Genomic DNA, 11,544 nt, shown 5'->3' with positions numbered 1-11,544 from the left:
ACCTGGCCTCCAGTTTGCTGTGAGACCTCGAGTAAGTCACTGGGCCTCTCTAGGCCTTGCTTTCCCAGCTGTGAAAAGTTTTCCTTCAAAGAAACCAAGTGCTTGCACCTCACCACGGTTGGTTCTAGGCTCTGGGAGTGCGCAAGGAGCACTGGGAAGAGGAACAAAGCAGGAAAAGGAGAGGAGGGCTGTTATTTTAGGCCACTGTCTTCTGGGCGGACCAGACACTCCCTCCATCCCGTGTAGCTTTATCAAGGGCCTGTCACGTGCTCGGCTCCGCAGGGGCGGTGGGAGGCCCCAGGGCAGAGGGTGAAGAGCAGGAGTCTGTGGGGCAGTGCCTGGCTTGCATCTGCCCCATGGCAGCATGAGGCTGGGCACCTGAGCTGCCAAACACAGCCAGGCCCTGCCAGGCAGGTTGTCACGGGGGCTGGGAGCCAGTGAATCGCAGCTGTTGGGCTGAGCCAGGCCTGTGCCAGGCCTGTGCCAGGGACCGCAGTCCAGAAGAGCAGCCGGTCTGTCCTGAGCACTTACTTCCTTTCCTTCTGTCTCTCTTCTTTCCCCCTTTTCAGCCTGTCTTTCCTAGCGTCTCTCCTTCCCCTCTCTCGCTCCCCTCCATCCACCCAGCCCGTATTTACTGAGGGCTTACTATGTGACAGACCCCGTGGCAAGCTCTGGGACACTGCAGTGACTAAGATGCTCCTCTCCTCCAGGAACATTATGGACAACTGGGGTGGCACCGTAAATAAAACAGGAGTGTCCGCTTAGGAAAGAAACGTGTGCTCTTTGAGAATAACGCCAAGACGCACAGGGGGAATTCGATCCTCTTTTACGTAGACAGATACTATAGTCAGAATTAAAAGACAATCGGGGACCTATCTGCACCTTCTGGGATGCACAAGGAGCCAACGCCTGTGCACAGAGCACGCTGTTCCAGGCCTGGCCCTGAGCGCCGCTCCCTCCACAGCTAAGCAGGCTCTTATTCTTTGCTTTCTTTCTTCTTTTTTGGCTCATCTTCTATTCGACATAAAATAATAGTGCTCTGTGAGTAGATCAGGGCACTAACTTCCTGACTCAATGATTACAACGTGAGATCAATCAAGAACAAAAATGTCACGGGATCAATCCATGCATCCATCCATGGACAATTTATTAAGCACCTAGGACTTTTTATGGATTGAAGCTCCAGCATTGAACAAGACGGAATTCCTGACCTCGGGAATTTTGAGTTCAATGTGGGTGACAGGACATTAAAAAAAGGCTCTTTGAGGTGATGGGTGCAAACAGGTAGGATAGTTGCTGGGGAGACTCGTGGAGGTCACCGCAGTGTAGATTATTGGGACAGGGAGGGACATTGCTGACTGTGACAGCTAAGGAGAGCCTTGAAGCATGGGGAATGGTTAGCTAGGTCAAAAGGGAGGAGAAATTGTTCCAGGCAGAGGGACCTGCCTGGAAAGGTTTAGACCTTGATACACACACATACACACACCCATCGACAGTGTTGCTCCGTCTTGTAGGAGTTTGGATCAGGGAATCCCAAAAGATTGTCTGAAGAGGTAAATGGGTCAGATTACAAAGGATGTAGTAAACTATGCCAGGGAGATTGGACCAGAGAGTAACTTTCAAATTTGTGTTTTAGAAAGATTATGTTGGCCAGATCCTGAATAACGGAGGGGAGAAACCTGGAGCCAGAGAGACCAGTTAAGGGGCTGTTGCCAAAATCCAGGGGGATACTGAGAGTGGCTTAAAATAAGGAAATGGCAGTGAGGATGGAAAGAAACGGATGGAGGTCAAGGTCAGGATCAAGGTGAAAGGCCACAGCGACTGCTTATTGGGGGAGGGAGGAATCAAGGATGACCCCGACTTCATGGCCTGAGTAATTGCAGGGGCCGATGGGGCTGTTAGGTGGTGGGAATGCTGGGTGGGAACTGATGGGAAGGAGCAAGTTTGGATGTTCAGTTTGGATGATGAGTTTGGGACCCTTGTGACTCTCACAGTTGAGCTATTCACGAGGCAGTCTGATGAATCGGAAGCTGAGGTGAAGGAGTAAGCTGCTGATCTAGAAATGGGGGGTACAGGCTGACAGACAAGACTGAAGCCAGGGAAGCATCAGCAGAAATTCAGGAGACTATATCCTAGGACGAAAGAAGGGACCAAACATTGGACACTGGGTTGGTTGGTTGGTTGGTTGGTTAGATCAAGAGCCAGGAGACTCTTGGGTTCTTGAGTCTGTCCCTCATTGTCTGGATGAGTTTTGTCTAGTCACATCCGCGCTCTGGGCCTCAGTTTCCCCATCTGTGAAACCACTGGGGCTTGGAGAAGATCACTGATCTCCTTCCATCCCACGGAAAGTTCCCTCTGAGTTCCCAGGAAGTCCTTCAGTGGTCAAGGCATCAGCTGAGGTGGCACCGGGTGGCTTTGGCTTGGGACGGTCACCTCCTCCTCAAGCACAGTAGTTTCACTACAATTTGGTAATTTGAACTTCTACTCTGTTTTGACTTGGAGAGAGGGCTCCATGACTCAGAAGAAGTTAATGAGAAGATCGCCTCTCATGTGCCATCTGGCCAAGGGTAGAGCCACACCCAGCTGGGAGTCTCTCTGGTACTAGAAAGAATGACGTCTCCATGAGTTGGAGGGAGTGAACGACAACACTGACCCGACAGCACCTTTTGGCACACGCTCCAGAGTCAGTCATGATCACTGCATTCACGGGGTCCTGGTGGACTTGTCTGGAGAGTTAGCATCACCAACCCAAGCACTCCAGGGATGTCAAATGAGATTCAGCTCTAGTGACACTTGAAATTGATGGGAAGGTGGCCTGGAGCTGCACTGAGGAGGATTCTGAGGCTGCAGCTCAGTGAGGATAAAGTGCTGTGATTGATTGACAATGTCTGCCCTGGGCAGTAGATAAGCAGTAGCGGTCTATGTGCCGTGTATCTGCTTGCTTTGATCTAATCTTTGTTCTTGACAAGGACGTGAACTTTTCGTCCCCATCATAGTCCCTGCCTGTTCTATTGTGCTTTCTCTTCTTTCTCCTCCTCTTGCCATTGAGCACTTCAAAGGTTCATCCTGGCCCACTTCCCAGTGGACCAGTCACTTCAGGAAACAAATGGGCTGCTCTTTGGAGGAAGCCAGATCACTCAATGAGTTCCCATTTCTCCAGAATTAGATGGTTAGTCATGCCGACCAGGGGCAGTAGGTAGGCTTGTGGCCAGGGAAGCACAATGCCTCTCTGCTGAAACCCAGGGCGTGGGCCTGGTTTCTGAAGATCTTCAAGGCCATGTTCAGGAGGCTCTTGACACCACCCTTGAGTCGGCGTGCTCTACTGCAAGGAAGGCCCGCCAGCGCTAATAGGGTGGGGCAGGAGACATAAAAGTGGACTGTGTTTCATCTCAGGACATTTAAAATCTGCCTGTTATCTTCCATGTTTTAAAAAAGTAATTTGTATTATTTAGGCAAAACATGTATCCTGGAGAAAAGTTGGAACTATGGATAAGCAACAAGAAGGAAAAAAAAAAACCATCTACCCTCCCAATACCTAGAAAAAAAGCACCATTTCAACAAGTTTGTGTGTGTGTCTCTCTAGATCTTAGCCTCGTGGGCACTAGTCCATCAGAGGAGACGCTGGCTACAGCCCTGGGGTGAGTGGGGGCCCCTTGCTAGGTCAGACATTAACCCTCTAGCTTCTGGATCATGGGGTGGGGCCAGGGCAGGTGGGGTGGCATGTGTGGAGTCCAGGAGGTAACTTCTATCAGCCAGGCTAGAAATCCTTGAATATTTAATGACTTGAGCTGGTCCTCTGTGGAAGATTGTCAGTGTCCACCTCCAGTTTCTTTGAGGGTATATAACTGGATGTATTGGCTGAATATGGGCCTGGGCTTAGGAATAAGATTGGTGGGTGGAGTTGGGAGGTCTCACTTCCCCGCCAACGTTTCTATCTGCATTTGGAGCTTTGTTGCTTCTGGAGCGTGAACTGGGCCACACCCCTTTATCTTCTTTAACTAGCAATCCGCCCCCCCCCCCACCCCGCGCCGACCCCTTCCAAGGGACCAAGGACTTTCCTACAAGTAAAGAATCTGGGATTCTGGCCTTCACTTTGGGATTCCAAGGTAAAAACAACCTTGTCTTTGGGATTTGGCTGACTTCAGTCAAGGCCAGATAGAAAGGACCACAGGATTTTAGAGCAGACACTCGCGAGGGAAGGGACAGCCTGGATAGGAGCCAGGACTAGGCACTCAGGCCCAGCCTCGGGGGATTGGGAGGCAAGGTATCCTTCTGGGGATGATTCGAGGCTGATCCTAGAACCCTTCTGACTGTGCCAGCCTAGCTGCGTGGGTACCCCCCCTTCGAAGGCTCTAATTCTTTGAGGCTCAGGTAGCATTGCTGTAGGGCCCTTCTCAACTACAGGAGCCTCTGCACTCCAATCTGAAGGGACAGAAAGTCCTCCCCAGATGGGGGATCCAGGCAGCAGCAACAGATCTCACACAGTAGGGTCAGATCAGGGAGGGACATAGGCCTAAACCCAGCAGCTGCAGGGTCCGGTCACCAGGACGGGAGCTTTCCCTCTCTACCAGCTTGCAGAGATGCTCAGGACTTATTTCACAACTAGTTTAACTTCGTGGTTAAGAGCACAGATTCTAGAGCTAGACGACTTGGGTTTGCATCCCATCTCAAGCACTTGTTATTAGCTGTGTGACTTTGGGCAACTAATTTAACCTCTCAATTTTCTCCTCGATAAAGTAGGGGATACATAGTACCTATGTTATAGAGTTGTTATTAGAATTCAATTAATTAACACATATAACTTGTATTTAACTGATTGTTATAAGTACTTGCTGACACAGGCATACATCCCTGGGTGGTCTTGAAAATGTAGCATTTGAGGAAAACCTAGGGAAAAGCTGGAAATTCTTGTTAATTGGGAAGGTGGGTCCTTGAGCTACTGTGCTTTAAGGAAGTGACTCTCAGACTTGAGACTGCATCAGAATCACCTGGAAGGCTCCTCAAAACAGATTACTAGGCCCCACCGCAAGGAGGTCTGGACCGGAGCTGAGAATCAGCTGCACTGCTAAGCAGCTCCCGGGTGGGGCCCGTGCTGGATGGAGGTCCAGACAACACCCGTAGAGCCGCGCTGGTTTTGAACTCTTCCAAGTGTACTTCCTTTGTTGTCCCAAGGTGTGAAACCCATCTCATGCTGGTTACACATCTCTTTTTACTGAAGTAGGATCTTACGTGATATTTTGTAACCAGACTGTAAACTTGACGGGAGCTGGGGCCATGACCTTTCTCCCCAGTGTGTGCGTAGCATCTGACGCATAGGAGGTGCCCAAAAAATATCTGTTGGAGGAAGGAAAGAAACATGCTTTCTGCGCTCAGCAATATTCTTGTGTACATTTTTCCTGTTAATAAATACTCTTTCACAACATTGTTTGGTTGGCTGCATAGTTTTCCCTTGTATGGATGTAAGGCAGAGAACAGCTTGAGCTTGCTGGAACAAAAAGGGGCAACATATTTGGAGAGGCAGAGTGCCTCAGCGACTGGAACAACGGACTGCGGGAAGCCATGAACCCACGGAATGACCCTTCCTGATGTTTCTCCTCAGCGATGCCACTTCACTGTGACGGCTTTGTTCCCTGAGCTTGGCTTTTGCTACGACTCTGTCCACATGACATCCAAGATGGCTGCCTACATATCCCAGTTCCCTTGTAACAGATCCTGCCATATGACTAGTCAGTCGGCCTGCCCCTCTCTCGCTCTCTCCTAGTAACCCCAGCTGGGACTCTGATTGGCCCTTCTGGGGTCAGGTGCTTACTCCTCATCCAGTCAGAGAGAAGGGCTACATTGTTGCAATATGGAGGCCAGGTGCCATACAGTCAAGTGGGTCATGGTGATCCCCAAATGATGCATTGGAATTGCCTTCTATTCGTCTCTCCATCTCTGTACTTCAACCTGATTTCAATTTCAATCTGGTGACCAGGATTTGGTTTCTGTGGACTTTTCTGGGCTCAGAGCAGGGATTTGACTGACTTAACCCCATCTCCCATCCATTAGCGATAATGGCCCGTGGCAGTGTCGTAGGTTTGTCTGATGCCTTAGAACATTTAATCCGCACAACGTGATTTTGAGGGAGGCAGGAGGTTTCACCCAATGACGCCTGTTTAGCACCAGCAAGTCTGTTCATGATCCGAAATGCAGCTGAAAAAATAAATATAATTAAAAAGATAACTCAGGCCAGCGTTGCGGAGACTGTTTCACATGGGCGCATAATGAATGCTAAGCTCAGTGCAGCAGCGCCAAAAAGCAAAATAAATTCTTGGAGTTGGTCTGTTTCCTGCCTGCAATACATTTGCTTGTTCCAAACAAATATATTTGTCAATACAACACAATTAGGAAGGCTGAGCCAATCAGACCATCAAATATCCAGAGAAGCAGAACGTGGCTTCCATACGCCCTGCTAGATGGAGCCAAGGTCTGAGCATATTATGACCAAATCAATTATAGCCCAGGCAAGCCTCGCATTCCCCGCCAGGACAGGCTTTCTCATCTCTCCTGGTTCCTGAGAGGGTTCAACCTCTTTTTTCTTCTTTCTCAATGTTCCTCATAACCCTTGAGGCAGGCCTTCCCCCAACCCCCCCCAATCTTTGAAGTTAATTTGCTTTCTGTTTTTGCTAACAGCTAGAAACAATTGCTGACATATACAGTTTTTAGAAGGAGAGCCTGCCGAAATGGGACTAATAATTAGTTTTGTTGAGAATAGCTACCATTTCTTCCATAGATGCCAGGCTTTTGACATTCATGGTTTTTCCCAATCCTTGCAACAATCCTGGGATAGGCATTACTAGTTCCATTTTATATATAAGGAAACTGAGGCTCCCAGAGGCCAAATGGCTTGCCAAAGTCCTCTTCACTAGTGAGTGGCTGAGCTGAGATTCAAACACTGGTCTCTGATGCCAGGGCTTGTATTAGGACTGTAGATGTCAAGAGACATAGAACTCAGCTCAATTTGGCTTTAAGCAATAATGGGAATTAAATGGACTTCGTGACTTGATGGCCCTGAGGTGAGCTCCAGGCCAGGTTTAATCCAGCCACTTCAGTGATGGCCCCGAGGACCTAGTTTCTCTTTGCTCTGGCAACCTTCATTGTCAGGCTCCATGCTGCTGGGTTTGCACCCACCACTCTGGGCTCCTCCCTCGTGAAAGGAAATAGCTGCTATATCCTTTAAATCTTCAAGCCACATCAGCATGGGGGAAGGAAGAACTTCCCCTCTAGGGGCTCCCGTGGAAAGAGAAATGAATTTCTCCTCTCAAAGTCTTGGTATCCCGTTTGCTTGGCTTGAGTTAGGAGCCCATCCCTGAACTAACCTAATACCTAACCAACTGGCCTGAGGCACGGCACTGGCTGAACAGAACTGACACCACCCGCAATGACCCAGTTCACCCTGTGCCAGTCAAAGTGGCCTCCTCGGACGGCGGCATTGGCATGCTTGGGGAGCCGTCTGGAAACACAGAAACTTGGGACCTACCCCTGAGATCCTCAGTTGGAATCTGCATTTTAACAAGATCTTTAAACCTTTACCGAGGTTTAGCAAATTTGAGCGGCACTAATTTAGCAGAGTGGTATGGCAGGGAGGACAGTGTTTTTGTGTCACATCGGTGGGGTTCCATGGCTCACTAGCTGGGTGAGATGGGGCACGGCGGAATACTGCCACCCTTGCAAAACTGTTGGGAAGGTAAAGGAAATAACTTTTGTAGAGTGCTTGGCATGCGGTGAGTGCTTAATAAACATAGGTTCCTTTCTACCCATCCCAAATGTTTATGAATGAGCAACCCGACCCAGAGAGGTCTCTGCTTGCCCAGGAAATGGGCAAGGAAATGGACCTCGGGTGCCCTGAGCCCTAACCTGGGGCTTTGCTTTCCTGAGTACACCAGAGATTCTCAGCCCTGGCTGCACATTAGAATCAGCTGGAGAGTTTAAAATATCTCGAGGCCCGGGTGTCACCCCAAATCAACTTAGAAATTCTTGAGGGTAGACCCAGGCATCAGTAATATTTAATTCCTGCGGGCAGTTCGTATGGGCAGCCAAGGGAGAGAACCAATGCCTTCCATTTCCCTGCCTCCTAAATTAATTTGACTGTAAGAAGGCTCAGCTTGGAACTCTTCTGGGTGGCTAGCTGTGAACCCAGTGCTGGGTGAGGGTTTTTGCCTTTGAACACTGGGCATGTGCTCTGCCTTGGCTTTATGAAGGAATGTGGAGGAATTTGGTTCTCGTTTGTACTTCTCTGACGTTCGGTGAAGCTTCAGCTTTTGAGCCAGGGAGACGGTGGGCTTGAACCCACGGCCTTGGTGCCAGGGATTCAGTGGAGCAGGTAGGGAGCAAGAACCGTCTCTGCACCTGAGCGAGAAGGAATAGACCAGAAATTCTACACTTTTGTGTGTTACGGATCCCTTGGCATCTGGTGAAGCTTCTCAGGAAGTCTTTTTATTTTACAGAATAGGGCTAAGGAAAGCAATTGTTTTGAAATACAATTATCAAAACAGTAAAAAAGAAAATTACAATTTGGAATATATGTGCTTCCTTATTAACATTAAATCATAGTATCTTGGGGCGCCTGGGTGGCTCAGCTGGTTAAGTGTCTGCCTTCAGCTCAGGTCATGATCTCGGGGTCCTGGGATCGAGCCCCGCGTGCGGCTCCCTGCTCCATGGGGAGTCTGCTTCTCCCTCTCCCTCTGTGCACTCTTGCTCTCTCTCAAGTAAATAAATAAAATCTTAAAATAATAATAAGAATGTCTAGCAGTGAGTTTATTAACTCCTGGAAGTTCGAAGTGTGATGAACACACCGAATATTCTACCATCTCTGCAACAACTGTCCTGTGACATAGAAGCATTTGTGATTTCTGTTGGTGACAATGTTGCAGGCACTGCTAATCCTACTGGGGGTTCTTGGTTAGAACGCTGAATTGCGGTTAGAGGTCCGTGAAAATAATGATCTGATTTTTTTCCACCCAGCATCCGTGACCCCTGAAATCTCTCCACGCACTCCTTGGGTTCTGTGGCCCCCATGCTAAGGACCTGGGGACAGAGAAACGGGCTTCGGGCAAGGTGCTGGCTGCAGTGGTGCGGAGGAAGGTGAGGGCCTGGCCCAGCACAGCGTCTCCTTCAGCACATCCAGCCTGTTTTTCCTGTAATGTCCCGGATGCTGAGGCCCCAGCTGCAGACGTGTGGGCCCGGGGGGTTCAGGGTGTGTAGGGCAGAGCTTCAGAGAGAAGCATACCAGCACTCATCCCTGGTGTCCACCTCACGGCTTCCATAACCCATGCATGCTGCTTTATGTCTCTGGACTTCTTGTTTTCTTACTCTATGAAATGGGGGTCCTCATACCCACTTCAAGGGTTTCTGTGATAACGAACCAAAAAGGCACAGCAGCAGGGGACCTCCTAGTTAAGTGTGCTGGCCGTGTGACCTAGGACAGGCCCCTGACCTCTCTGGGCCTTGCTTTCCACATCTGTAAAATAGGCTGCCACGAAGTACCTGCCTTAATGTGAGCATATCATGCATGGTGACAAGGGAGCATTTAATGACCTTGACCTTTAAGGCCATTAGAGTGGGGCCTGGCGCACACACACAGCCCCCCCATACACGGTGGCTGTTGAGCTGAGGGCCTCAGACATCCTGTGGGATGCTAAGCTCAGCGGCTTTGGAGCCTGCTTCTTGAGACAGGCTTCTTGGCTCGTTTCCTTGGCTAGACCACACAGGCGGCTGGCTGCCAGTCACAGGGGCAGCCTTGGAGGATGCTTGGTGACCTCAACTTCTCAGGCACACCAGCCTGTCCCTGAGGTGGGAAGGAATTGGATCTTCCAATTCCCTTCGGGGAGATGGCGAGCCAGTGCAGATGGGCCGGCCTGCCAGCTGCTGGCCCCCACACTGTCAGGCCGGGTTCCTCGGGGCTCTGGTGTCCCCCCAAGGCTTATTCTGGACTCAGCTAGGCCGTAGGCACACCTGGAGCCCTGGGCCAGCCAGACCTCAGCCAGCGGGGCCTGGGGCCTGGTTTTCTTAGGAAAGGACTCAGCGGCAGGCCTTTCCGTCGGTGACTCTCTGCGTGGAGTCTCTTATTCTGTTTCTTTCTCTGTTTCTGTGAATGATACTGTGCCTTGTTTCCATTTCTCTCTCTCTCTCTCTTTCTCTCGGTCTCTTTACCTGCCTATCTCTGTCTCCACCTCTACATTTATCTGTTTCTTGCACCTGCCTGCCTTGCTCCCACCTTCCCTCCCTCCCTCTCCTTCTCTCTGTTTCTGTCTCTCCCTCTGTCCCGCTATCAGTGTCTCTGTCTCTGTTCCTTTCTCTCCAGTTCCTGTCCGCCGTGCTTGCATCTTGAGCATCTCATAAACCCCACAGCCCTCTGGGGCACCCATGTTGACCCCACTCATTTGCCATGGTGACCTGTGTGACTGTGGAGGGTAAATGCATCCTAAAGTTTCCATTCCCCCAACTCCAGAGGCAGTGCCCCAGGAGGGGGAAGTGGCACAGAGCATGGGTGTGCCCGGGGCTTGTGAGTGTGCCATAAATCTTCGTGGCTGGAAGTGGAGGACAAGGGGCGCCTGGGTGTCTCGGTTGGTTGAGCGTCTGCCTTCGGCTCAGCTCCTGGTCCCAGGGTCCTGGGATTGAGCCCCGCACTGGGCTCCCTGCTCCGCGGGGGAGTCTGCTTCTCCCTCTGCCTCTGCACCTCCCACCCCCTTGTGTGCATGTGCTGTCTCTCAAATAAATGAATAAAATCTTAAAAAAAAATAAAGTGGAGGACAAGACCCTGTTTGCACTACCTTGGAATCACCAGTAACCAGCACTGCTGTGGAGGTGAGGGTCAGGAACTTAATTTACACGAGTAAGTGACAGAATGAGAGAGCGCACTCTGGTTATCTTCCAAAAATACAATTTACGCACGACGATTTTTCGCCATTGGTACTTCTTTATAGTTTTAGATGATGATATCCATAGGTAATTCTTTAAATAGTTCATTCTTATTTGCTTTTTAAAATTCTAATTCTCCTACCACCACCCCGCACCCTCATATTCCAGAATATTCCAGAATGTTTCTTCCTGCTCACTCCTATTCCTTCTTGCCATTTCCTCTTGGGCGTCCTGTTCTCCGGGAAGCTTCCCTGACTGCCATTCTCCCACAGTAAGCCGTGCCCGCGTGTATTGTACCCTCCTCCGTGGACCTGTCCCTTTTCCCCACTGGGCTGTATGTTGCTGGAGAGAGGGGAGGAAGGCTCTCTTTGCTGGGTGCTGGGCCGCCAGGTCCCAAATGCATCCGGAGCACAGGAGTGAGGGAGGGGTGGCCGGGGAGTGCCCAGTAGCCCCGCTGTACTCAGCCCTATCTCTAGGTTGGAGCTGTTAAAAGACAATCCTGTCCAAGAGCGAGAAGACCACACAGAGTGTAGGCAGAGGCCAGTCCGGGGAGGCCCCCCCAGGAACGCCAAGCTGGCTGTCGCCCGCACAATACTTACCTGGCCTTCACCTCCCACTTCTGACATGTTGGTTCTCAGCCAGGCT

The sequence above is a fragment of the Callorhinus ursinus genome, unplaced genomic scaffold, assembly GCF_003265705.2.
Source record: "Callorhinus ursinus isolate GAN/ISIS: 27379988/994484 unplaced genomic scaffold, GSC_fseal_2.0 scaffold15, whole genome shotgun sequence".
Classification (NCBI taxonomy): domain Eukaryota; kingdom Metazoa; phylum Chordata; class Mammalia; order Carnivora; family Otariidae; genus Callorhinus; species Callorhinus ursinus.
The sequence above is the reverse complement of the archived record's forward strand: the minus strand, read 5'-3'. Positions refer to the sequence as shown.